Source organism: Vicia villosa, unplaced genomic scaffold (assembly GCF_029867415.1).
Source record: "Vicia villosa cultivar HV-30 ecotype Madison, WI unplaced genomic scaffold, Vvil1.0 ctg.000437F_1_1, whole genome shotgun sequence".
In the NCBI taxonomy this organism is placed as follows: Eukaryota; Viridiplantae; Streptophyta; class Magnoliopsida; order Fabales; family Fabaceae; genus Vicia; species Vicia villosa.
The window spans coordinates 203,718-231,174 of record NW_026705208.1 but is presented as its reverse complement, the minus strand read 5'-3'; positions in this window follow the sequence as shown (position 1 = coordinate 231,174).

The following is a 27,457-nucleotide window of genomic DNA, read 5'->3' as shown; positions in this document are numbered from 1 at the left end:
ATCAACCTCAAATCTAGAGTTGGAGATTCTTCAAGGGGTGTGTGTGATGGAGATGCATCAACCTAAGTTAAGTTAATATTCTGGAAAATTAACTTACAATGATGTTGTGATTCGGCCAGTGGTATATTGGTATCATCCAAGCTACTTAGGATGAATTGTTTAAAGCTGAAGAATGGGAGAAGCAGACTTGTTTGGACAGTCTATTCATGGTATGATGATCAGTAAATACCATGGGAGAAGCAGATGCAACAAATCAGATGCAAAAGCAAAGAAAACTAACTAAGACCCAAAGACACAGACTACGACTGGTTAAGCTTAGAGGCTAAAGCTGCCAGAAGGTTCTTAATCTCAACAGTGTCTTCAACTTGCTTCTTGGAGGATTCTTCTTGTCTCTGCATCCAAGTTCTGAATTCATCGTTTGTTTCATCTTGCTTGTCCAGACGATTGAACACAGAAGCTTGATTCACTTGGAGTTCCTTCAGAGTTTCCATAAATATAGAAGTAGAAGGACCAGCAGAAGAAGTAGGAACATCAGAAGTTGCAATCATCTGATTTTCAGCAATTGGTTCCTCTTCAACAGGAATTTCTTCAGCCTGTTGCTCTTCAGCATGTTGCTCTTCTTCAGGTTCTTCTTGAGGAGGATACTCAATCTGAGGATACACCAAATCAGGATACTCTTCCAGAGGGTTTTCCCGGAACCAATCAAATAGAGTTTTGAAGTCTCCAGTCAGAACTGAAAACGGATAAGGTGTCCAGACAACCAGAGGCAAGGGATTATCCACTTCCATTTCATCAATGAAGGGAGCTTCTTCCAGAGGCTTCCAGTCAGAAATAGGATGTGAATAAATGCTTGCAACATACTCTAAAGCTAGTCCAGCAGGACCAGGAGCAGCAACAAGGCAATCCTTCTGGAGGTCCAGAAACTCTGCCTGCACATCTTCAAGAAAAGCCGTCCAGAGCTTTTCAGCAGCCACATGATTATACATCGACCTACAGCTTTTGTGCGTCGACCTATGCCTGGCAGAAGTGTTTTCATGGAGTTTTCCTTTTCTTGCTCAGTGGAGATCGACTTCCAAGAGCCATGCATCGACCTATGGTATGCATTTTCACTCAAAACCATGTTTTTGACTTGTAAAACTGATCCACATGTATATGAACAATTTTAGAATGATTATAAAAACGTTTTCATGCAAGAGTACACCTTAGACTAAGAGAATACCGTCCAATACATTCTACTTCTAAAGATCTAATTTTGACATCACTAAAAATATAATATTCGAGATATGCACTCACATTAAACAACAAATAGTGTTCTATAATATCTCTATGTTATCAAAAACAAAAATTAATAGAATATGTAATAATGACATTATATAGCGTTTTAAAGAATAAAAATTGAAACAAATATAGTTAAATGGAAAGATAAACAATTAGAAAATATAAAATATAAAGGATTAAAATGAATATGTAGTAAAAGATAGTAAGTGATGAAAATTATACTTTAACCTAAAATAGTCATACCTATACCTACTAGGCCTAACTAGGTCTTATAGTTAAAACCTCTTTTTAGAAATCTTGAATAAAAGAATGAAACCTCTTTAGGGGTGTTGAACTGAAAAACCTATACGCATCCTCTCCCCCACTTTCACACACAAATAAATTTCACATTAAAATTCCATAAATCACCTCCCTATATATATTGCTTTTCTCTTATACCATCAATTAAAGTTCATTATATATAACCACCCAATTTGCTCAAATTCAAAACCTCAAATACCTATATTTCTAATATTAATTTATGATTGTTACACTAACATAACATCTCATCTAACCTAGTCCTCCTTTTTCAACCACTCCATCTAATCTCCTAACTAAATACATCTAACCATCTCTCTTTGCTTGTGAATATTTTTAATGACGTGTTAGTTAGTTTTAACTGTCAATCAACAACCCAATTAATTCAATTTAATTTAATTAAATATCTTACCGTCAAATTTTTATCCTATATATGTTCATGCATAGTGTTATTTTGAACATATATGTTTGAAATACAATTTTTTTTACAGATGAGTAAAAGAGCAAGGAGTAGTCCAACGTTGTTGGGAGTGGGACTGAGTTTGTCCCCACCAAGGGTGACAACAACCTCGTCATTTTTTGATGATGTTCTGTCAAATGAATCTTCTTCAACAGAAGTTGTTCATTCCTCAGAAGGTTCATGTGTGTCTTGTGATGCTGCTCAGGAAACAAAAGCTATGCTTCTCGTAGGTTGTACTCGATGTCTTATGTACGTTATGTTACCAGAAATTGATCCTAAGTGTCCAAAATGTAAGAGTACTGTCTTGCTTGATTTCCTTAATAATGAGGAAATTACCAGCAAGAAGACAAGCAGCTAGTCAGATGGTTGCTGCCGATACCGTTGTGGTTGTGACTCTCTGTAAACCATGTTGTGAGATGTATTACGGTTGTTATAGAGTTAATTTCTTTTGAATTTCTACTAAATATTATAATTTAGTAATTATCTTTTTAATTAAATATTTTATTTTTTTCTCTACGTTTCATATTTGATAGTATTTGTAATTATGCGTAAATGTTATTCAAGTATTAAGAAATTATTAAAAATAATTTAACATGTTTGTCATATATATAAAAGAAATTACAAAAAATAAATTGTGTAAGCAATATACAATCACTGTTTGTTATAGATTTAAGAAACTGTTTTTTTTTTAAATATTTTTCAAAATATTTTTATGCTTTTTTTAAAATTATAGGAGTTATTTCAACCTCATTTTTTATTAATTAAAAAGTTAATTTTAACTCTCAATCACACAAATATTAAAATATAATTACATTACATAGCTTAAAAATATATATTTTTTAAATATTCAAAATAAAGTAATTTATATAAATTTTTTAAAGGAAAATAGAAAATACTATTAAAGAAGTTTTTAAAAAAGAAAATATCTAAAAAATTAACTCATTATCAATTTGACTTGAGCTCGTTTGGCCCAACTTTTTATCTACTTTTCTTCTCCTTATAAGAAGATGGAGGGCCAAACAAATTTTTCATAAAGCTCTTATGAAAAAAAGTAGCTTTTTTTTAAAAACAAAAAATTGAATAAAAGGAGCTTGTAAAAAAGGCGTTGAAACCAACTTTTTCGGAGCTTAAAATATGTGGTCGCGGTTCGAATCCAAGCGAAAGCACTTTTCCTTAAAAACATCTAGAGTTATGTTTTATTTATTCTTTTTTTCTTCTTGTGTTTACATCATCATTTTTGTAGATACTAGTATTGTCCAACTTTTTATTCGTTTTATATATTATATCTTGTTTTATTGTATAATAATTTTCAATAATAATATTATGAATTTCTTCTACTATACACTAACTTATAGATGTTAATATAACATTTACATAATACGCATTATTTTTAAATTAAAAATAACTTTTAAAAAATAATCATAACCAAACAACTTTAACTTTATTTTAAAAGCTCTTATTTTTAACTTTAACTTTAAAGTAACTTTTAAGACTTAAAAAAGTTGGGCCAAACCAACAAACACATAGTGCAGTTGGGTTATGCCTGATTCACCAGTTGCATATATCGTTGTTTTTGTTCTACCAATGTAATAATGGACCGCTAATGTTGTTGTTTTTCTTTTTTTTTTTATTATCATTTAAATTATACAGAATTATGTTTAGCAATTCTATCTATTATAAATATATAAAAAATAAAGCACCTGGAAATTACGCGATAAACCCTCTGATTAAAAGACTAAGTTTTTTTTTGTGCAAGCAAGATATATTAGATGAAGAGCTAACGGTTCTCAAAACCTGTTACACAAGAACTAGATAAACTCGACAAAAGAAATTACAAACCAATTGAATCTACGAAAGAAAAAACACCGGGTCTTTACAAAAATCGTAGAAGTTGCAATTGGGATGTGTAATCTCTCCACAAAAAGACCATCTCCATATCAACGACTTAATATTCCAAGCCATGTGGAGAACGCTCCAAGCATCCTTCCGAAAAATAATGTCATTCCTAACTAACTAATTGCTCCAACTTATAAGGAGTGTCTACCATACGGACCATAAGGAGTGTAAAAACCTGCATAGAAGAGATAGCAAGACTTTACAGAAAATGTACCATCTTTTCCCGCATCCCACATGACAGAATCGGTGTTGTCCGGATTCCTCAAAATAGAGTTGTTCAGCTCACGGTACAACAGTGCAGTGCTGTCCGGATTACTCAAAACAGAGTCGTTCAGCTTATTGTACAGCAGAACAACAGTATCCGAGACGGGGCTGTGCGCTGCCCTTGCGGTATGCCACAGTCCCCTCAAATCCAATGCCCTTCATTCCAACCCCCCATGCAAGCCACCGAAACGTTCTTCATCCGAGACATCGAAAAAAGAAAAGGAAAAACATCCTTCAAAGGAGATTCAAGAATCCATTTGGAATGCCAAAATGAAGTGTTGAAACCGTTGCCAACTTTGAAGGAGCAATTGTTCGCAATGGCGTCTTTGGAAATATTCATCCCAAGAGATAAAATATCTTTCCATCATGTGGAGCACGAAGAGCCAACGGGGTTAAAATCTCCACCACTGGAAACTTGTAAGCGAATATCACTGTATCTAACACGAAGAAGTTTATGCCAAATAGAATGCGATCCTTGAAGAATCCTCCACCTCCATTTATTGAGAAGAGCAAAGTTGAAATCTTCAATTCTCTTTATACCTACCCCTCCTTTGTCGTACGGGAGACATAACTCTTTCCATCCCACAAAAAATCACTTTGAAGTTTGGTAATGTCTTTGACAATCTTCACCGGCATCCTATAAAAAGACATCGTAAAAATAGATAAAGAACATAAAATGGATTTAAGGAGAGTAATCCTCCCCCCGAAATTGAGAAACATATTCTTCCAACTTGAGAGACGCTTTTTAATCTTCTCCAATAACGGATTCCAAGCCGATATTCTCTTAGGATTTGACCCAACTAGGATGTCGAGAAAGGAGAACACCTTACCTTCCACCTTACAAGATAAAAGAGAGGACGTCGTTTCCAACAAATTATTACTAATGTTGATGCCGATCAATTTGCTTTTACAATAATTAATGCCAAGGCCGGAAACCATTTCAAACGCCTTCAACACGGTCTTAATAGCCCAAATTTGTTTCCAATTGCCTTCTACTATCAACAAAGTGTCGTCCGCGAATCGAAGAATGTCCACCGAGCATTTACCATTGATGAGAAATCCTTCATATTCCCCTATAACAATTGCTTTCTTCACAAGAGTCGTGAGGCCTTCTGCAACTAGAACAAAAAGAAAAGGGGGTAGGGGATCACCTTGTCTCAAACCTTTCTCCACCAAAAATTCCTTAGTTGGACTCCCGTTTACAAGCACCGACATCCTACTTTGAAAAATCAATAGCTCCATCCATCTCATCCAAGAAACCCCGAAGCCCATTTCCTTCATAAAAAATCTAAGAAAATTCCATTTCACTTTGTTGTATGCCTTCTCGAAGTCGACCTTGAAAAGGATGCAACTCCTCTCTTATTTTTGAGCATAATCAACCACTTCGTTTGCGATCAAAACTCCATCAAAAATTTGCCTTCCCGGGACAAAAGCACTTTGATTAGGATAGATGATGGAATCCAAAACACGCTTCAATCTTCCTGTCAATAATTTGAAAACTTCTTTAAACATACAACCAATTAAACAAATTGGTCTATAATCATCCAAACTAAGAGGGTTATGAGTTTTCGGAATCAAAGACAAGAAGGAAGAAGTAATCGCCTTTGAAAGAACTCCATCGGAATGAAAACTATTGAAAAAACGAGAGAAATCATCTTTAAAGATAAACCAACACTTCCTTATGAAGAGAAAAGAAAACCTGTCCGGACCCGGAGTTTTAGAACCCCCACATCCCCAAATAGCTTCCTTGATCTCGCTTTCCTCAAAAGGAGCCTCTAACGAAGTACTATCCTCCATACTCAACCTCTTGAAAGATATACCTTCCAAATGAGACCGATTCCTTTCCGTTTCCACAAATTTACTAGAAAAGTGAGAGAAAACCTCTTCTTTAACTTCCAAAACCGTTTCTCTCATGCCACTCGTTGAGTTTATGGGACCGATGTGGTTATACCTCCTCCTTTCTTTCATCACTTTGTGAAAGTATCCTCTATTGGAATACCCTCCCTTAAGCCATGCCAATCTAGATTTTTGAATGATCATGTTCTCCTAGATTCTCAAATTCAACCAAAATTGACTAGATGCCTCTTGTTAGGAGTGAATTAGTAGTGTTTTCAATTGTCAAATTAACTACCTTTTGAGCTGGAAGTGAACATATCTTGTGCTTTTTAAGGATTTTATAGTTAGAATTAAATTTTAGAGGTTCGATACTAATTGTAGAACAACTTGCGTCACTTTGGGTGTTATTTGTGCAGATATTGAAGTTTAGAAGTAAAGACGAAGAAACACGCAGGTGTAGAGCTTCTAGAGAGGAAGAATCACAAAGAAGGAAGGTGAAACGAAGGCCGAGCCGCGCCAATAAGGAGCGAGACGCGCCATCCCTTCTGACTTGGGTTCGCGCCGCGCCAATATGTGCCGAGGTGCGATGGTTGCGTTACAAGGATAAATTGTTATAAATAGAAGCCCTGATCCTCATAAGAGGGAAGTCCTTAGTGAACGAATTTCAGAGAGCAATCCTATTCTAGAGCAGAAAACAACTTCCGACGGAGAATTCAACATCAATTGAAGACATTCCCTTGATGAAGATGAATCCTTCCATGAAATCTTGTGTGTTCTTCATGACTATGGAGAGCTAAACCCCATTGTGTTGAGTTTAAGGTAGTAGTTAACCTATGAAGATGCAATTACTTTGATTAATTCCTGTGAACAATTGTTTAAGCTTCATTATCAATGAAAAACCTTGCTTTTATTTTATATCTTTGGTGAACTATCAATCAAGAGATAGGGTTTATACTTTTGCCCTAGGTTTTTACATTGACTTGTTGATTAATACTCAGAGATGAGATTTTGAAGAAGTTTTCATAAATCATCGTGGTTAATTCCCTTTATCTTTATAGTTATTCTGAGAGATCGAATATCATACCAGGTAGAGGTGGTTCTAGATTGATCATTAGACATAATATCAGTTTTGAGGATGAATGAAGATAATAACTTAAATAATGTTCACTCGTGGATTAATTGATTATTGTATGTGAATAGGTTGATGAACTCTAGAACTCAACATATTCATTCATCATTGTTATTCGTCTTTAAGCTTTTTATCAGTCAATTATTATTCTGTTATATGCAAGTTGAGAACAAATAATCAAAACCACTATTTTTTGCTAACTCATTATAATCCGACTATAGAACGGCATCAATATTACTCAGTCTCTGTGGATACGATATATTAGAAAATATTTACCCAAAATACTTTCAATGAAACATAGGTTGTTAGTAAATACTAGCAGAAGTTCTTTATGGTACATTATTTTTGTTGGATCAGCTTAGCCTTAACCATTGTGAGGAAAGCTTTCCATTTTTTACGATATGCAGGAGACCATCGATTATTTTGACTTGTTTGTATTATGCTAAACCGTTTGTCGCATCGTTTGTGGAAATCTGTGGAAGTGATTTAGGCATTTGTTTGAATCCGAAAGTTTCTTTGAGCCGATTCCATCTTAAAACTTATTTTCTTCTGTGAGAGTGTGATCCTTTGCTAACCATTCTCTGAGCCTGAGGTCAAGATAAGTTTCATCATATGCACCAAGGAAACACCTGGTGAGTTTTGATCTCAATAAAAGGTTTTGTTTTGGACCATCAACCATAAACTTTAGTGATGTGTTTTCTCTTTGACCTTCATAGAAAGTAGGGGAGCATGCATAGAATCTAGATACAGGTTAATCTCCAAGTTGGGGAGAGTCATAACCAAAAGAAGAGTAAGTGTATAGGTGGTGATTTGCAAAGAACGAAAGAAATTCGTAGCTTATAAAAAAAAGAGAAGAAACAAAAGAAGAACAACGTTTGAAAGTAAACAGTTGTTGAAAAAAAAAGAGAGAAACATCGAGCTACGAGTGAAAAAGAGGAATGGGTGAAAGAGCGAATGGTATAGAGAAAAAGGAATGAGTTATGTGATTCGGATGCTTCCCTAGAATAGGAACAAACCTCGGATATCTTCTTTTCTTTGAATCTAAACCACGTTACAACCCTATAAAGACATTTCGATTCTCAGATTCCACAGGACTTGATGCTAACAATATGGTGAACGTATGATATGGATATTTGTTGATTTAATTGTTTGGATGAGTGTTTAACCCCTTTGTTATTCATCATACTTTTTGATGAGAGTGATTAGTGCTGATTCAACTGTGGTTGTGTAGTGTTTTGAACTTCTGGAGGTAATTTCCTTTCAAAATCTGTTTCATGTGTATATTCTGAGTTTGCAGGAAGATAAAGAATATCTGATTTGGTTACTGAATCGAACCACTTGAAAAACCTTTTTGGAAAACTTGTTGCATAATTGTTGGTATGTTTTGTTGTATTCATTGAGGTAAGTAATTTTGTTTAGGGACAAACAAAACTCTAAGTTGGGGAGAGTTTGTTAGGAGTGAATTAGTAGTGTTTTCATTTGTCAAATTAACTACCTTTTTGAGCTGGAAGTGAACATATCTTGTGCTTTTTAAGGATTTTATAGTTAGAATTGAATTTTAGAGGTTCGATACTAATTGTAGAACAACTTGCGTCACTTTGGGTGTTATTTGTACAGATATTGAAGTTTAGAAGTAAAGACGAAGAAACACACAGGTGTAGAGCTTCTAGAGAGGAAGAATCACAAAGAAGGAAGGTGAAACGAAGGCCGAGCCACGCTAATAAGGAGAGAGACGCGCCATCCCTTCTGACTTGGGTTCGCGCCGCGCCAATATGTGTCGAGGCGCGATGGTTGCGTTACAAGGATAAATTGTTATAAATAGAAGCCTTGATCCTCATAAGTGGGAAGTCCTTGGTGAACGAATTTTAGAGAGCAATCCTATTCTAGAGCAGAAAACAAATTCCGACGGAGAATTCAACATCAATTGAAGACATTCCCTTGATGAAGATGAATCCTTCCATGAAATCTTGTGTGTTCTTCATGACTATGGAGAGCTAAACCCCATTGTGTTGAGTTTAAGGTAGTAGTTAACCTATGAAGATGCAATTACTTTGATTAATTCCTGTGAACAATTGTTTAAGCTTTATTATCAATGAAAAACCTTGCTTTTATTTTATATCATTGTTGAACTATCAATCGAGAGATAGGGTTTATACCTTTGCCCTAGGTTTTTACATTGACTTGTTGATTAATACTCAGAGATGAGATTTTGAAGAAGTTTTCATAAATCATCGTGGTTAATTCCCTTTATCTTTATAGTTATTCTGAGAGATCGAATATCATACCGGTAGAGGTGGTTCTAGATTGATCATTAGACATAATATCAGTTTTGAGGATGAATGAAGATAATAACTTAAATAATGTTCACTCGTGGATTAATTGATTATTGTATGTGAATAGGTTGATGAACCCTAGAACTCAACATATTCATTCATCATTGTTATTCGTCTTTAAGCTTTTTATCAGTTAATTATTATTCTGTTATATGCAAGTTGAGAACAAACAATCAAAACCACTACTTTTCGCTAACTCATTATAATCCGACTATAGAACGGCAACAATATTACTCAGTCTCTGTGGATACGATATATTAGAAAATATTTACCCAAAATACTTTCAACACCTCTTTCCTAACTTTAACAATTTCATCCCTCCCCCCGACATTCTACTCCTCAAGTAAAGTGTCCCACCTATTCAAAGCCGCCACCTCCTCTTCAACCTCCAAATCAATCTTCCCGAACACCTCTTCGTTCTACCATTTGAGCCTCCCTTTGAGAATACGAAATTTTTCTTTGAGAACAAAGTCATTCCTGCCTTCCACTACCGCTTCTTTCCAAGTTTTCTCAACAAAAGGTATAAAAGATTTGAAATTGAACCATTCATTGTTGACTTTGAACAGTTTCGGACCCCAATCTACATTAACCTTGACAATCCAAACGGGACAATGATTTGAAATGTCTCTCGCACATATACTTTGCCCCACCACTCCACATTTATTAACAATAGAATCTGAAATGAGAAATCGATCAAGCCTACTTATCGACATTCCATCCCCACTATACCATGAAAAACGCTTGCCTTTACAAGGAACATCAACCAAATTGCAATCTTCAATGAAATCCCCGAAAGCTTTGATCTCAACAACGTTTTCATTCTGAGACCTCCCTTTCCTTTCCCTATTATTCTTGATGGCGTTAAAGTCCCCACAAAAAATCCACTCACCATCTACATATTTGTTTTTAAGGTCCAGAAGAACTTTCCAAAGAGATTTTTTATATTGAAGATCACAGGAAGAATAAATGTTAAAAACATAATACACATCTCCCTACCAAACAGTTTTTATCCCCAAGAAGCCATCTCCCAAAAAACTGTTAAGAACGGATACCGCATCTTCCTTCCATAATGTAATCAAACCGCCTGACCTCCCCACCGAGTTGGAATAAGAATATCCAATGCCGTCTTTCCTCCAAAAACTATTCGCAATGAACTCCTCCATCAAAACAATCTTTGTTTCCTGAATAACGAAAATGTCGGCATTACCTTTAGTAATGATAAAACTAGTCCTCCTCCTCTTCAATAAGCTACCACCCCCTCTCATGTTCAAAGAGTCGATAATCATTTAAACATGTTGTGTTTCCCCGACAGAACCTCCTTACTGTTGTTAGAGACACTCTCCTCTTCCATATTCGACTGAACCACCCCACGAGCCATAACCGCAGACCTCAAAAAACTGCCACTGTTATCCTTCAAATAACTCCATTTTCTTCCATTGTTCCTGCATATGGCAGATGAATCGGATTGTTCCCCATGGAAGATGCAGTTATCGCTTTGCGGGACACAAGAAATAGAACCAGAAGACATCGGAACCAGTTGTGTCGCTGTTGCTGCTGGCCCCAAGATTGCCTCAGAATGAACGTATAATTTCCCCTAACTTTTGAGTTTTGAGTTCGGCCGGTTCGACTTTTTACCATGCTTCCCTCCGATTTTAAAAAGATGGTGGAATTTAAGGATCTTAGAGGCTCTTCTCGTTGCAGTTGTTGAAACAGATTTGGGTTTAACCGAATTGGTTATAATAAGGTCCACGTCCCCTGTCGAAGAAACCGACATACAAGGAATAGGACAGTTAGGCGTAGCTTTCACCTGCTCCTTCATTAGTTCCACAGAAGAATCAAAGACTCCAACAAAACCTGTATTGACTTCAGGGAAAACCAGATTAACGACAACCTTCTCTGCACCATGATCTAACCTGCACTTTATTTCATCTACCTCTTTGTTCTTATCACAGTCATGATCCACCAAATGTTCACCAATGTACGAGGAAAAATCAGCTATGCTATCGGAAGAATCGTCACCCCCTAAACCTCCCTGACCAACAGAAAAACTCTTAGACCAACTGCTAACCGACTTCGACGAAGGTAACAAGGAGTTAGATTTGGATACTAGCCCAGACGCAAAACCAACAGGACCGAAATACTCCTCCCTTAGAGTTATGAGAAATTCCTTACCATCAATGAATGTCACCACCGAATCGACGAGGGAAAATGAAATCGGTACCCTCACAAGAATCCTGGCAACATCGAATTTAGCTTCGTTTGCCGTATTGTCGTCTAAACAAATGAATGAACTCGTGGAGTTAGCCAAATATTTGAACAAGCCTTTGTTCCAACCATGGCAAGGGATACCGTAAGCCCTAATCCACATCACTCTGCTGTCGTCTACTTTGTCTTCCTTCCATCTCCTGATGTCCGTGAACTAGTTTTTCCACCAAACCTCTCCTTCGCCAATCAAGCCCTATATAAAGCCCTCTTCTGTTTCCTCCAGCAAACAGAGATGAGCGGTCAAAGGGGTGACCTTCACCGAGTAGTACCCTTCAATTTTGAAATGATATTGCATATTGTAGGTGGATCCAGGAATACAAACTCTCCCCACGAAAGCTTTGGAAAATCTCTTCCTGTCTTCCTTTAGAGATTTGAAATCACCAAGAACAACAGGCTTGGTCACCACTCCTGAAACCCCAATATCCTGCCTCACCACCCCTGCAAAGGATAAACCATCTCTTCTCTGACCTGAATCAACATTAGCCTTACTTAGAAGAACCTTCTGAAGCCTCTGAATCCCATGTTGCCTTCCCCCCACTCCATGAGACAGAACCGAATCCCTTCCTCTCTCAAATCTAGGAAAATTCGCATTTATCTTCCTTCCATCTATCAAGATGTTATCGAGTTTCACCGTGAACAAACGGGCGTCTACTACTCCTCTGAAACGTGCAAATCCAAACTTCTTCCCAAATTTGTTGAGCTGCGGGGAGATGGCTACCTCCAAGATTTCTCTGTTGCATCCGAACAACTCGAAGATATCTACTGCCTTAATGCGATTGAGAAACTCAGAAAAGTAAACAGAAATTGACGAATCCCCCTTTCCTTCATTGAACTTCCTCCCCACTGGGTGGGAGTCCCATCTCACCGCCTACCCCTGGAACACCCGAGCCTTCGCTATTGACCACCTTCCTCCACCGTGACCGTGTTCTCCGTACATGAGAGCCCAAACCCCAGGAATTGCCCCTTGGTCCTGATTCGTAAGTTAATCTAATTACAAGGGATATAATTGAGTTTTTGCCTAATCCTTGCTTTATATTCAATTGACATTAAATGCTGCTGATGTGACACACTTATATTTTTTGTTGGAATTTATATTATTTTTATTACCCTAATATCCCACTAAATCCTTATCCCACTTATCACGTTTATTATGTTGCAACATTATGTCATACCCCAAAATTTACCTGATTTAATTCTTGTTTTAATTTATTAAGGGTGTTAAAAATTAAGGGCCATAGGGTTTAATATATCTATTATTAAACTCGGTCTCTTATAAAATTCCCTTATAAATCAGTGGAAATAAAATGGAGGTATGGATAATAAACATTTGGAATCAATTTGTCTTGGGCCCATCTGTTTATCACCATTTAATCATTTTATTATATTTTTTCCAAATAATACTTTTATTGCTACTAACTATGAATTGTTGGTGTTGTTAATTCCTATTATATATTAGATCAAACCTTAGGAAAGGGTTGAGGGTGCCTAACACCTTACCTCGACCTGATTATAATAATCTTACCCCGATATCTTAACTGCGTAGGGTTTCCTATTCGCCCTTCAGAATAGGTGGCAACTCTAAAAGCTCAAATTTAGGGCAGGTTGCTATAGCTGGCGACTCTGCTGGGGACAAAACCATAATGGTGAATTATTATGCTCCTAAGGCTTGAGAGGGTTTAGGTTTTGGAAAATTATTTAGGTTTTGGCGAAATTTTAGGTTTTGGTTTAGGGTTATGGTTTTTTAATAAATATTTAATTTCTATTTTATTTATTTATTTAATTTTTATCATTTGCCTAAATGTTAATTGCTTATGTTAATATATTTGCATTAAATGTTTAAATGTTATATTAATATATTTGCACTGCTGGGATTATAAAACTGTTGTCAAACCTAAGCGTGAGAATTATATTTAAGACCAGAGGGGAATTACATCGCCTACGAGTCTTATTATAATTCCACTCAGAGTGGGTCGAATATCCGGAAAGGTCTGATACGAGGCTTGACCTTGTTGAGGGCTGGACTTGGTATTTGGCTGATCTCTCTGGGAACCTACTGTTGAAAAGTATGTTTTCGGCAAATATTTTTTTTTATCGTATCCACAGGGATTGGGTGATATTACCGCCGTTCAATAGTCACAATTGTTTTAAGTTTGATAAATTAAAATGAGTTTTTGTTGGTGTTTTAGAAATTATTTTGCTTCTTGAAATAAGACTAAAATACTAAAAATTAAGTTTTTATTAAATAAAAGAGTTTTGTCAAATAAAAGAGTTTTGTCAAATAAAAGAGTTTTGCCAAGGTTGGGATTCACTATCCAAATTTCTCATGTTTCCTTAGAACAAATATATGAACTCAAGATTATTGAAAATATTCTTGTATCCTCTCAATAATATCTATTTCTAAATATTATTGTGATAGTTACTATATCAATATTTAACCGATTTCTCCACCTAAATATCAATATAGCAATCTTGAATGTTTGATACAAAAGAAAAGTAGTGTATAAATCTATTTCTACATTTTATCCACTACTTGAAAGAATACTTTAGGTCAAAATTTGAATAATCTTTTTCAACAATAATTCAAATCTAATTTTCAAAATAGGACAAAAGTATCAATCTATTTCAATAATCAATTATTTGCATACAAGAGTTAAATGAAACATAATGAATGTATTGTCTAAACCATGCATGTGAACTCAATAATGTTAATGTAATCTAGTATCCTCTCAATACCCTTATGTCTAAGAAATATTGTGATACTTGTTAAATTAATCTTTTGGCAATTTCTTCACTCAAAACATTACTTTAACAATCTTTAGCTAGCAATACAAATAGAAAATCAACTATGAACCTATTTCTATAGTTCATAAATTGATTGAAAGTAACTCTTAGAACTTAATTTATATTATCTCTTTCGACAACAATATAAATTAAAATATTCAAAATGACACAAAGAAGTTATTTTTACATTCAACATAATAATCTTGTTCACATACAATGAGTTTAAGATGAATACATGAGAAAAGTGAGGAATAGCTACCTCCAACCTTGACAAAAGAAAATGGAATTTTGCTTCACATCTACATTGTTACTATTTTTTGGTTTTTCTAAGTGATAATGGAATGTGATGCCTCCAAGTGACATCTCTAAGTCTCTATTTATAACAATAAACAAAAAATCCCATTATTTCACTTTTTCAAATAAAACAAAAGGTAATGATTGTTGTTGTTTTTCAAAGACATGCAACCCATCACCATATATGGACCAAAAAGTGTCTTTGATGTAGCTTCCACTCCACTCCAAGTACACATGTCCCAAAAGTATCTTTGAGGTTGCTTTCACTCCACCCTAAGAAAGTTGGTCCCAAGACATGACTTTCCTTGCTTTTCTTGACTTGTTTTGTTTTTGCCTTGAATTTTTCCATGATCTTTCATCTAATACTCTTATTACTAAAATTCTACAAAATTTAACAAACAAAGTGAAATAACTACTCAAATAAAATAAAAATAAGAATAATTGCATATTAGTAAATTATGTGAATAAAAGCATGTGAATTAAATAAAATTTGGTTAAAGAGACCAATAAAAATAGTATAAAAATTAATACTATTTGGTCCCTAACACCTACCCCAAAAACTCGAACCTCATGGATAAAATGAGTTGTTCTAAAATCCAAAGAGACAAAAAGTCTCGGCGGCTACGAACGACCCCATCAGACCTTCTAGAACATACCAATGGGAAGGGTAGGCACCCTAAGCCGTTATGTCGAACCTATGAACCTAGGGCTTATGTGCTTATGTGTTTAACTATACGCTTTCATTATTTTTTATATATCTCATATAATTGTGGCATTCATCATGCATCATGTCTTATCTAAAAAATAATGAGGAAAAAAAGGAGTTATTATATTTAATCAATGGATAAGACATAAACACGAATAAAGCATATCATTCATGGCATGCATATCATTTTCATGGCATTGAAAAAATATTTCTCTTTTACCTTCAGAGCAAGAGACCATTGGGAAGGATAATCTAACATCCTGACCGTCTTATCAGACAAGATTTCAGCAAAAGAAATCAATGGATCAGCTAGAACAGAATCAAGCCGCCCTTCGTGAGGAGGTGGATCAGCTAAAGGTTAGTATGGAAGAGGTTAAAGGAGGTATGACTCAGATGCTAGGATTCATGAAGGCCCTCCTAGATAAACAAGAAAAGGCAAAAGAGGTTCAGTCTGGGGATACCCTGGTTCAGGATGAGATCCCCAACGACGAAAACCCGCTGCTAGGATCTGTGGCAGGCTTTGGCCCTGCTAAGGACAGACATCGGGTCCGATCTGTTAGGAGAGCTATCCAATTTCAAGAGAAAGGAGAGACCTCTCCAGAAGGATTTGTCCCCACTCCACAAACGAAAGGGACAACTCGCACAGTTCGCATTCCTGCTAACAATGTCCCTAAGGATGTTGATTACCTGGATCTGCAATACGGAGTACAAGAGGTGGACAACATAGATCAAGCACCTCAGACACAACAGTCTGTTCCTAACTCTAGGGAAGACTCCAAGGACAATGAACAAATCAAGGCACTAGAGGAGAGACTAAAGGTGGTAGAAGGATACGATGCTTTCGATGTGGATGCCTTCGAAATGAGCTTGGTCTCAGACTTGACTATCCCACACAAATTCAAGATTCCTGACTTCGAGAAATACAAAGGACTCACATGTCCGAGGAACCACTTGCGCATGTATGTGCGAAAAATGGCTGCCTATGCCCACGATCAAAAGCTGATGATACATTTCTTCCAAGATAGCTTAAGCGGGGCATCTGTTGACTGGTACATGCAATTGGAGAAATCCTATATCCGAAGCTGGAATAATCTCGCTAACACATTCTTGAAGCAATACAAGTACAACCTGGACATGGCACCCAACCGGATGCAATTACAAAATATGTCACAGAAGAAGGATGAATCATTCAAGGAGTATGCCCAAAGGTGGAGGGAAATGGCTTCTCGAGTCCAACCTCCCTTGATGGAAAAAGAACTGGTGGAAATATTTATGGGCACTTTGCAAGGACCATACTACGATAAGATGGTCGGAAGCATATCTTTAGGGTTCTCAGGCTTGGTAGTCATTGGTGAAAGAATTGAAAATGGGATAAAAAATGGGAAGATACAAGGGGCACCCTCAGGTTCCTATCACACAAAGAAGTCATATGAAGGGAAAAAGGAACCCGACACTATTAGGGTAATCCTGGTTAATCAGACCCTGGCACTACAACAGAAGGATCAGCAAAAGCAACAGGGTGGCCAACGCACCTGGAGGTCAAAGCCAAAACGATCATTCACCCCGTTGCACATGCCACTATCTCAAGCTTTGCAACATCTGCTCAGTCAGAACTTGATAACTCTGTTGCCTCCATACTCGGCTCCAGCTAACCCCGCTCCTGGGTACAAGCATCATGCTAGGTGCGCTTATCATTCAGAAAGTCATGGTCATGATACAGAGGATTGTGGTCCATTGAAGCATAAGATCCAAGATTTAATTGAAGAAGGGCTCATCGTGTTCGAAGAGCCTCGCAAGCCTAATGCTATAAGTGGCTAAAAGGAGGGTTTCTTAGATCATTAGTTTTGTTTTCATTCGCAATTTCTTTTTTGTTTGTTTAAACATTGGTTTTGTGGTATATGCTATGTACTTTACAATAATCATTAATGATTGCTTACGTTTGTCTTGATTTATTCCTAGTGTTCTCACTATATTTAAAACTGTGTTTTTACTTGGTTTTCTTATTTGTGATATTCAACTTTCGTTCAAAGATGTGTACCTTTAGAGGGAGAATGACGAAAACAATACCACAATCTCATACAGTACGCTTTCGAACAGACCGTGTTGATGATGTACAGGCATTGTTTCAATTCCAACACAGTGGAGATATAAGGATGTTAATCCCTCGTCAACCCCTTTGAGCCTAAGAAGTAGGAGTTTTCCTTTACGCGCATAACAAAAACCCTCAAAATATAACCTGGGGTTGGGTAGCTGTTCAGTTAACTTAATTATCCCAAATTGTTCCTTGAACGTAATCACCGATGATTCCTCGTCATCATTAAGGCTGGCAGTCAATGTCTACAAAGAAAAAGGAAAAAACGACGCAAGGCCTAAGTAAAAAAAAAACCTATAAAGGAGACTTAGGCAAAATTGGGGCATCCCGCTGACTGTAGTTTTAAAATAAATGGTTCAAGCAAAAAAAGGAGGTCACTACATACCCTCGACAAAGGGAGAATATTACAAAAAAGGAGGATGACTGCCTCTGCAGATAAATCTTTGGTTTTTGAACCATCATAAATGTCAACATTATAACACCCAAAGTCTTTTGGAGCTTAAATGCATAGTTAACTGAGCATAGGACTGGAGAACGTCACGAAGAAAGGGGTGGGTTAAATAAATTTTGAGCCTTATATCCGTTGTTTCTTAAAACTTTGAACCAAGGCCACGTTACAACCCTTAAAAGTCCTAACTGAAACATGGTTAGTTCGAAAGCATACCGTTACCAAAAGGTATCCCGACTCCTTAAGGTCTACTATAACTCTTGAGTTGATATCACTTTCTTACAAAAAAAAATTTGTTTTACTCAAAAATGTTTTTAAACTTTCATGACAGACGTATGCATTCGCATCTTATGAATTTCATTATAAAGCGCACTTGTCTATATAGATTCAAATGTTTTAACATCAGGGAGAAGTTGCATGGGGCATGGCTAATGGCTAAAAATCCCACCGACTGGCGAAGTAGCTTTAGAAGCACGTCAAAAAGAAGAAACATCTCTTACGCCTGACTTGGCTGGCTAAAAACTAATGGGTACATGAGGCATAACCCACTTATCTGGGGCAATCTAATCAAGATCCATGGAATCTCTCACAGATGCTGAATAGCCCATGGGGCAAGTCCATTACCGGGGGACATGTTGCAAAGGTCACTCAGTATCAAATGTTGTTAATACCACCCTCACATCCTTTCCAGGAACCTTTCTAACTAGTCTTGTGTAAGACGTACCATAACCTTTTCTAGGTAGTCTTCTTTAAAATATCTCTTAACCTTTTCAGGTAGTCTTCTTTAAGACATGTTCAAATATCTATTATCCTTTCTAGGAACCTCTGTCAGATAGTCTTCTTTAAGACACATCTTTTAGTCCTTTCTACGAGCCTTTCCAAGTGTCTCTCGTCATTTTCAGAAATCTTTCCAGATAGTCTTCTCTAAGACATATCCCTTTCTAAAAACCTCCTTAGGTAGTGTAATACGGTGAACTGACTTTTATAATCGAAAATGTCGCGGTTAAGCAAGAGTTGCCACCGACTTTTATTTTATCCAAATATTAGAAAGGCTAAAAGAACAGGAAAAACCTTTTAAATAAAATAGGGTTCGGGGGGTAATTATGCAAAGGGAAGGTGTAAGGCACCCTTTGCATCCATGGTTTTCCATGGGCTCTTAATTGCTTTGCTCTTTAGTTTTGAAGCCAAAAGTTTCAGAAAATGTAGAAAAAGAGAAATAAGGACTTTAGCTCGTAAAATGAGCGTAGCCTTATTGAAGGTTTATGAGAAAGAATATGAAAAAGTTTTAGAGCAAGGCAAAGCTATTAAGGGCAATTACCTTATAGTTTGAAAAAAGAAGTTCTTTTAGCCTTTCAGGGTGAAAGGGTCTATCCTTACCATAAGAAAGCAGGAAGCCTTTCATTTGGAGGTTGAAGGGTCATCGAGAGTTCGTTCGCCATAAGACTATCCCATGCCATAGGAGGGCAGGTAATCTAAGGGAAGAACCATAATAGCCCTTTCGTAGGCAGCCTGAGGATACCTCAGCCTTTTCGTAGGCAACTTCCGAGGGTCGAGATCATGTTTAGTGTATCGAAGGCAGCATCATTAGGGACCCATGATCTTAATCGAGGCAACATGGCTGAGGTATCCTCGTATTCGAGGGACTGGCTATTCTGCAAAAAAAAAAACAAGGCAACAAGGCAACAGGCAACAGAGAGGTTACCCCAAAAGCGTGCGTGGGTTCAACAATCACGTGATCAGATTCATATATTTATCTTATAGTTAAGTGATTCTAATTGAATTAACAAGTTGCACTCCCTAGGGTTACTAACCACATCAATTAATATTAATAATCAAAGCAATAAAGGGAAAGGGGAAAATAAAACCAGCAGGGGGAAAGGGAAATTGAAACCAGCGGGATAAACAAATTAATAAGTTTAACACAAGTAATAATTTAAATAAGGGTTTAGGGTTACCGATACTCGAGGTTTTGGCAATTGGCAAACCCTGAAAAAGTGGAAAAAATAGAAAGCAAAATAGGGTGAGTGCATTATCAGTTCGGAGGCAAACCTTGCTACCCTAACAATAAAGGATAACAAAATTTAAAATAAATAGATAAATAAATAGGTACTTAGCTTTGAATTTGATCTGATATGGTTGACGGTCGGAGGAAGCCTCGGGGTTAACCCTGAAAATATATGGCAAAAGCAAAGGCAGAAGAAGGTGAGTGTATGCGGAGTTCGAAAGGTAAACCTTAAAATAAAAGGAAACAAAATAGACTAAAAAAAACAATAACAATGAAATTGAATACTTAGCTTCGGATCCTGATCAGGCGCGTAGTCGGAAGGCACTTGAAGGATAACCCTGAAAAAGGCGCGGAAAACAAATGTCTCAGTGCATGGAATGATCTTCGTAAACCCTGATTAGGGTACGAATTAAATAAGAAAATATAAACGATTTAATTAATTATTGGTCTCGCGACCTAATTAATTAAATCGAGAAGAAAAAAAATAAAATCGGACACACAGATAGATTTTTTAGGAATTTGTAGAGTAAAAATGAAATATGTATGAATTTCGAATTATAGGTAATTAAATATAATTTAAGTAAAAGAAATTAAATAAATAGATAATATTAAGAAAATAAAATCATTTAAATAAAATAAATAAATAAAAAGAAAAAAAGATAAATATTAAATATTAATAAATAAGTATATAGTATAAAATAAATGAATAAGAAAAAAGATAAATAGTAAATATGTTAATATGTTAAAGAAAATAATTAAAATTAGATAATTATTTTTATATATAAGGAAAAAGGTTTTAGAAAATATATATATAGTTTTTATAAGATAAAAATAAAAAAGGGAAAAGAATAAAACATATATATAAATATATAAAGTAAATAGAAAGACATTATGTAATTAAAAGAAAAAAATTGCAAAACTTAGCGTTGGATTCAGTGCTGCGCAAGTCTGAGGGAGCATGGTGGACTGGCAGCTTCAGGAGCATTGGATCTGTTCCAAGAAAGATCCATTGGCTGGTATGACGAAGGAGCATCATTCGCACGCATATGAAGAGCATGGGATCCGTCGCCACTTTCTCTTTCCACGCGCGCCAAATTTTTTTGAAACAGGCCAATCACAGCATGACACCACATCATCTTCTTCAACAAATTTCTGCAATACTTCTTTTACAGCGCTTTTCCATGGAAAGCTATAAAAAGCCTTGACCTATTACACCTGCCAAAACGTGGAAACCCCAAAACAACACAAAAATTTGTCGCGAGTACATGGACACGATCGTCCAGAACCCTTGAACTCAGTAACACCTGCGTCTTGGCCTAATTTTTCACGGTTTCAAAAACCCCAATTTTAAGAGCTCGAACCCTAATATGGCATTTTGTTCATAGGGCCATATAAATGCAATTCGACTTCCAGAAACAGACATAACATCATATGAAACATGAATATGCAATTAAAACACAGTTATGATGCATGATTTATTGCAATCGAAGAGATTTAGGAAGACGCGAACCGTGAGCGATTTGGGACGATTTTGGATGCTTTGATCAAGAATAATGATCGAGAAAGCTTCTAAGACCTCTTGTGAATCGTTTGGAAGACTCGCCAATCTTTGAATATTCCTTAAACTTCAAATTGACTTTTGAAATTTCTTGTTTCTTGAGTGCTCGAATTTGGGCTTCAATGGCTGTAGAATTCGTAACCCTTGCATATGAATGGTTTGTGTACTTATAGGGATTGGTTTAGGTCAACAAAACCAAAAGAAATCTTGTTGAATCTTTGATTTGCAATTTGGAAGAAATTTGATTGAAAAATATTACTAATTATGGCCAATCTCAATCTTTTCCACACACTTAGCCTATGCACGAATTTGGAATAAATATTGAGATATTTTGATGATAAATGGTGATTGAAATTGAAGAGAAACTAAATCTTTTCAATTTTTCTTCCAATATTAACTAAATATATGACTTAAATGAATAAAAAATTCAAATAAAAATCAAATATTCATCATATTTTCGTGGCCTTAAGATTAGAGCTTCTAGATGACTTGTTTTGCAAGATTGGATCTTAAACTCATGGGCCTCTTTGCAAAAATATCCAATTTCTTTCACATTTTCCCTCCAAAATAGCCCAACTTTGACAAGGTCTATCTCTCTCAATTTTGGAGGTATGAGAGTGTTTTAGGACTTTTTAGAAACCTTAGAGAGTCCTCTAACCAGTGTCTTTGGTCTCACATCCAAATTATTTTCCATGCTCCTTGTGTGTCCTTTTGAAAAAAGTGACTTTTTGTTGACTTTTGAAAAGGACCTATAATGTTTTGGTCCATACCTCTCAAATGAAGCATTTTTAGACTTGGCATGTGAGAGACAAAATTGTAGAGAATCAAATTTCATTCAAAATAAGCTTTGAATGGAAAATTTTTGATGTTCCATGTGAGAGTTATGGCTGGTCAAAGTTCAGTTGACTTTCTCCTATACAAACCCTAATTTGGAAACTTTTGATTTGTTGATTTTTGATCTTTCCTTGATGAACCATGATCAATTCTTGATCAAATGGTGAATGATACTTCAATATGAGGATATTGACAAAAAATCAGGAGTTTTGACTTTACTTTGACCACAGTTGACTTTTAGGTTAACCTAGTCGACTATTGACTTTCTGAACAATTGAGTGACCAATCATTTGAGCTGAGACTTGATACTTGTCATAGAGGTCATGTGAGATATATTGAGCCATATGGGATGCCTTGGAGCCATTGATTCATTGATTTTCCTTTGAACAAACCAAACCCTAGTTTCTGAACCTTGTTTAGGAGAGTGTGTCTTGGAGCTTTGTGTATTGATTTGAATTTGAATAGGAGAAATAGTATGGGCAAATTTTGGGGTATGACAGGTAGATTTCTTTAAGACGTTCCTTGCCCTTTCTAAAAGCCTCTTCAGGTAATTTTCTCTTAAATATCCCTCATCCTTTCCAGGAACCTTTCTAGGTAATCTTCTTTAAGACACCCGTCAATCTTTTCAGATAGTTTTTCTAAGACATGTCCATGATTTCTCTTATACCTCCAAGAACCTTGTCAAACTTTGTTTAAAGTACAATCTTCTTTGGGACGGTCTCCTATCCTTTCTAGGGTAATCTTCTTCAAAATGTCTTTTCTCATGTTTTGTCTGAAACACTACATTCCTTAAAATAATCCCCTATGGGAACCTTTTGACCTTCTTTGCAAACGTGCCTCCCCGAGCTTTGTTTAAAGCACAATCTTGTTTAAGACGATCTCATATCCTTTCCTGGAACCTCTTCAGGTAATCTCTTAGAAGACATCACCTCATTCTGAGTATTCAGCGAATTTTTGTCCATCGGACACGACCAAAACGCATGACTAATTTCGAAAAGCGTCTGCTTCACATTCAAATCAACACTTGGAATCAGGGAGATTGGTTTAAGCAAAAGCGATCATTTCTAATAAAGATCCTTGAACCGGGGGAACCACGTCTAGAGGGTTCTCCTAAACAGGGGCAAAATTTCGAGGATTACAGGGGCATACAATCAATGATCCTATTGACTGGGGCATATCTTTCAAGAATTCAAATACTGGGGCAGTGCATGTCAGGTGTGTGGCATGACATGGTAATATTCAAGTTCCCTCTAAGGATATTTCCTTCAGGATAAATGGTGCGTCTCTCAAAATTTCTGATATCGGGGAAATCACGCTAGTGTCACACAAGGAGCATTGCTGCGTAATTGGCCTTCCTACGCCTGTATTATTTACGACCTACAATGTGGGATCGTCGTACATACATAATTCTCATTTATTTTGAGGATCTCGTTATATGACACATGCATCATAACATTGCATGAAATCAACATTTGCCTTTTCAGGTCACTCCAGAGTCAAAAGGATATCATCATCCGAATACGGTGCAAATACGATCGTTTCAAAGATTTAATCTTAAAAATTTTGATGCTTCATTCTGAGCCTCTCTTCAAAGGCAATTCAGAAACAATCAAAGAATTTCTTACCTTTCAAGGTAGTCTTCTCCAAGACGCTTATCAACCTTTCTAGGTAGCCTTCGCTAAGACCTTTTTTATCCTCTCTAGGAGTCTTTCTATGTCAGTCTTGTTTAAGACATATCTAGGTTAACCTTGTAGTCTTGTTTAAGACGTTTCGTATCCTTTCTAGGAACCCCTCTAAGTTAGTCTTGTTTAAGACATTTCATCTCCCGCCTAAGAGCCTTTCTAGGTTAGTCTTGTTTGAGACGTATCTAGGTTAACCTTGTAGTCTTGTTTAAGACGATATCATATCCTTTCCAGGAATCTTTTTAGGCCAGTCTTATGTAAGACGTTTCATATCCTTTTTAGGAGCCTTTCTAGGTAATCTTGTTTAAGACATTTCATATCCTTTTAGGAGCCTTTATAGGTAATCTTGTTTAAGACATTTCATATCCTTTTAGGAGCCTTTCTAGGTAATCTTGTTTAAGATATTTCATATCCTTTTTTGGGAGCCTTTCTGGGTAATCTTGTTTAAGACATTTCATATCTTTTTAGGAGCCTCTCTAGGTAATCTTGTTTAAGACGTTTCACATCTTTTTTTAGGAGCCTTTCTAGTTAATCTTGTTTAAGACATTTCATATCTTTTTAGGAGCCTCTCTAGGTAATCTTGTTTAAGACGTTTCATATCTTTTTAGGAGCCTCTCTAGGTAATCTTGTTTAAGACGTTTCATATCTTTTTAGGAGCCTTTCTAGGTAATCTTGTTTAAGACGTTTCATATCTTTTTAGGAGCCTTTCTAGGTAATCTTGTTTAAGACGTTTCATATCCTTTTTGGGAGCCTTTCTGGGTAATCTTGTTTAAGACATTTCATATCCTTTTTTTAGGAGCCTTTCTAGGTAATCTTGTTTAAGACATTTCATATCTTTTTAGGAGCCCTCTAGGTAATCTTGTTTAAGACGTTTCACATCCTTTTTTGGGAGCCTTTCTGGGTAATCTTGTTTAGAACATATCTCAACTTCTTTAAGTAATATTCTTCAAAAATTTATCCAATCTTTTCTATAAAAAAAACACATCTTGCGCTTTCAAAGAGCTTCCTCATTCAGTCTTCTCTAAGACATTTCTCTCTGGAGCTTTGTTTAAATCCTAATCTTCTTTACATCAGTCATTGATATACCCTGTTCAGGAAACCTCTTCAGGTAGTCTTATGTAAGACATTACTTCATCTCTCCTCAAATACAATCCGAACAAGGATTCGCACACATCTCAAAAGGGTTAAAAAAAATTCAATGGGTGATAAGGAGATAAGACGTTGGAGTTATCATACATACATACTCATTTGCATACATCTACATGTGTAAACATTCATACATCTACAATGCATACACATGATACGTATGCATTTACAGAACACTCTTCTATACAGGTGAAATTTGTCCGAACAAGGGCAAATGATCCAAATGGTGCAGGTGAGCTTGTCAAAGCTGTGACAAGTAATCCTATTGGTGCAGGTGAACTTGCTAGAGCTATAGCAAATGATCCTTTTGGGGTTCACAAACTACGGAAACTTACCATAACTATAGTAAGTGGGATTCACAAACCGCGAAAGCTTGCTAGCACTATAGCAAGCTGATCACACAACTAATTGCAGGTCCTCGCTATGTAAGACTCAGGCTTTAGCAAGACATTTCTTTTCTCTCACACTCAAGCACAAGGTAAATTTAGGGGTCTTCAATTATTTAATAACCCTTCGATCCGAAAAGCGTGAGACCTGCGTATTCTCACGCCATTCAATCCAAGGTAATTAAATAGGGGCAGCTGTCATGCCCCAAAATTTACCCGATTTAATTCTTGTTTTAATTTATTAAGGGTGTTAAAAATTAACGGCCATAGGGTGTAATATATCTATTATTAAACTCGGTCTCTTATAAAATTCCCTTATAAATCAGTGGAAATAAAATGGAGGTATGGATAATAAACATTTGGAATCAATTTGTCTTGGGCCCATCTGTTTATCACTATTTAATCATATTATTATGTTTTTTCCAAATAATACTTTTATTGCTACTAACTATGAATTGTTGGTGTTGTTAATTCCTATTATATATTAGAATTAATATTTGAGTTAATATTAGAGTCATTAAAATTAACCAAGTAATATTATTAGTATTAATATAATTATTAATGGGTGATTAATTATTATTATTAGAACTATTTAAATATTGCTAACTAGTGTTAATATTAGAATTATTAATTAATAAACTATTTGTTGTTAATATCATATTGTCAACAGGTTATTAAAATTAATAATAATAGATTAATTTTGATCAATGAATTAAATAAGAATTGAGTTTTTTTTGGTCTTTGCTTGTTTCGTTGCTTTTGGGCCAAAAAAAAGTTAGGAACATTGGGCCATGGATCAAGGGTCTTGGGGGGGGCACGTGTGGATCAATGGACCGGGTCAGAACCGACCCGGGTCCTGTTCATCTTCTCCCCCAAACCTTCAGCACCACAACTACGCTAAACCCTAGCCTTCAAGCCCAGCGGCGGCCGCCCCTTTCAGCCGCAAGAAACCCTAATGCAATCCTCACACCCAGGACCATGGATTGAATCGAAAATGCATCGTGAATCATAAAATACAATCAAATCAAATAACTGAAACTAAATCAAATCTTAACAAATGGAGAATCAAATCGGAATCAATTAAATGAAAATAATATTACAACGCTAAGATCGGAATCAATCAACATTGAATCAAAGAGCTTAAATCTAACTATTCCTAAATTAAAAAACGAAACCCTAGGCTATAAGAACGAAGAAGAAAGTCATAAGATAGGGGGGGTTTCTTTTCGATGATGAATCTAGGCGCCGTTACGAACACCAACCCTTGGAGCTTGAATCGAGACCTGCAAACAGAAGGAGAAGGATTAGAGAGGAGATCGAAAAGATCAAAAGGAAGCAAAAGGTACGAATCGTCAAACTTAGCTTAGGTTTTCATCTTTATCGCATATGTTGTCTCATTGATTTCTGGAGATCATTAGGATTAGGGTTCATAGGTTAAGAATATGTGAGGTTCTGGGTTCGGATTGAAGGATTAAGGGGTGGGGTTTGAATTTTCCGATGAAGATTCATCGGATTCTGGGATTTGGACGGTGGTGGGGGGCGGTTCATGACGGTTCAAACGGTGGTTGGTGGTACGTTTCTGGATTTGTGGGTGTTATTGTTTGGTTCCGGTTGAGAGAGACAAGAGTGAGGGAAGAAGAGAACGAGAGCGGGGGTAAGTGGAATCGGAAAAATGAAGTGTTTCTTTTGTTTTTTTTGTGTGTATCCTTGTTCTTTTGGCCGTCGGATGAAGGGCACGTGGCCTCTCATGGCCACTTGTTGCTGTCA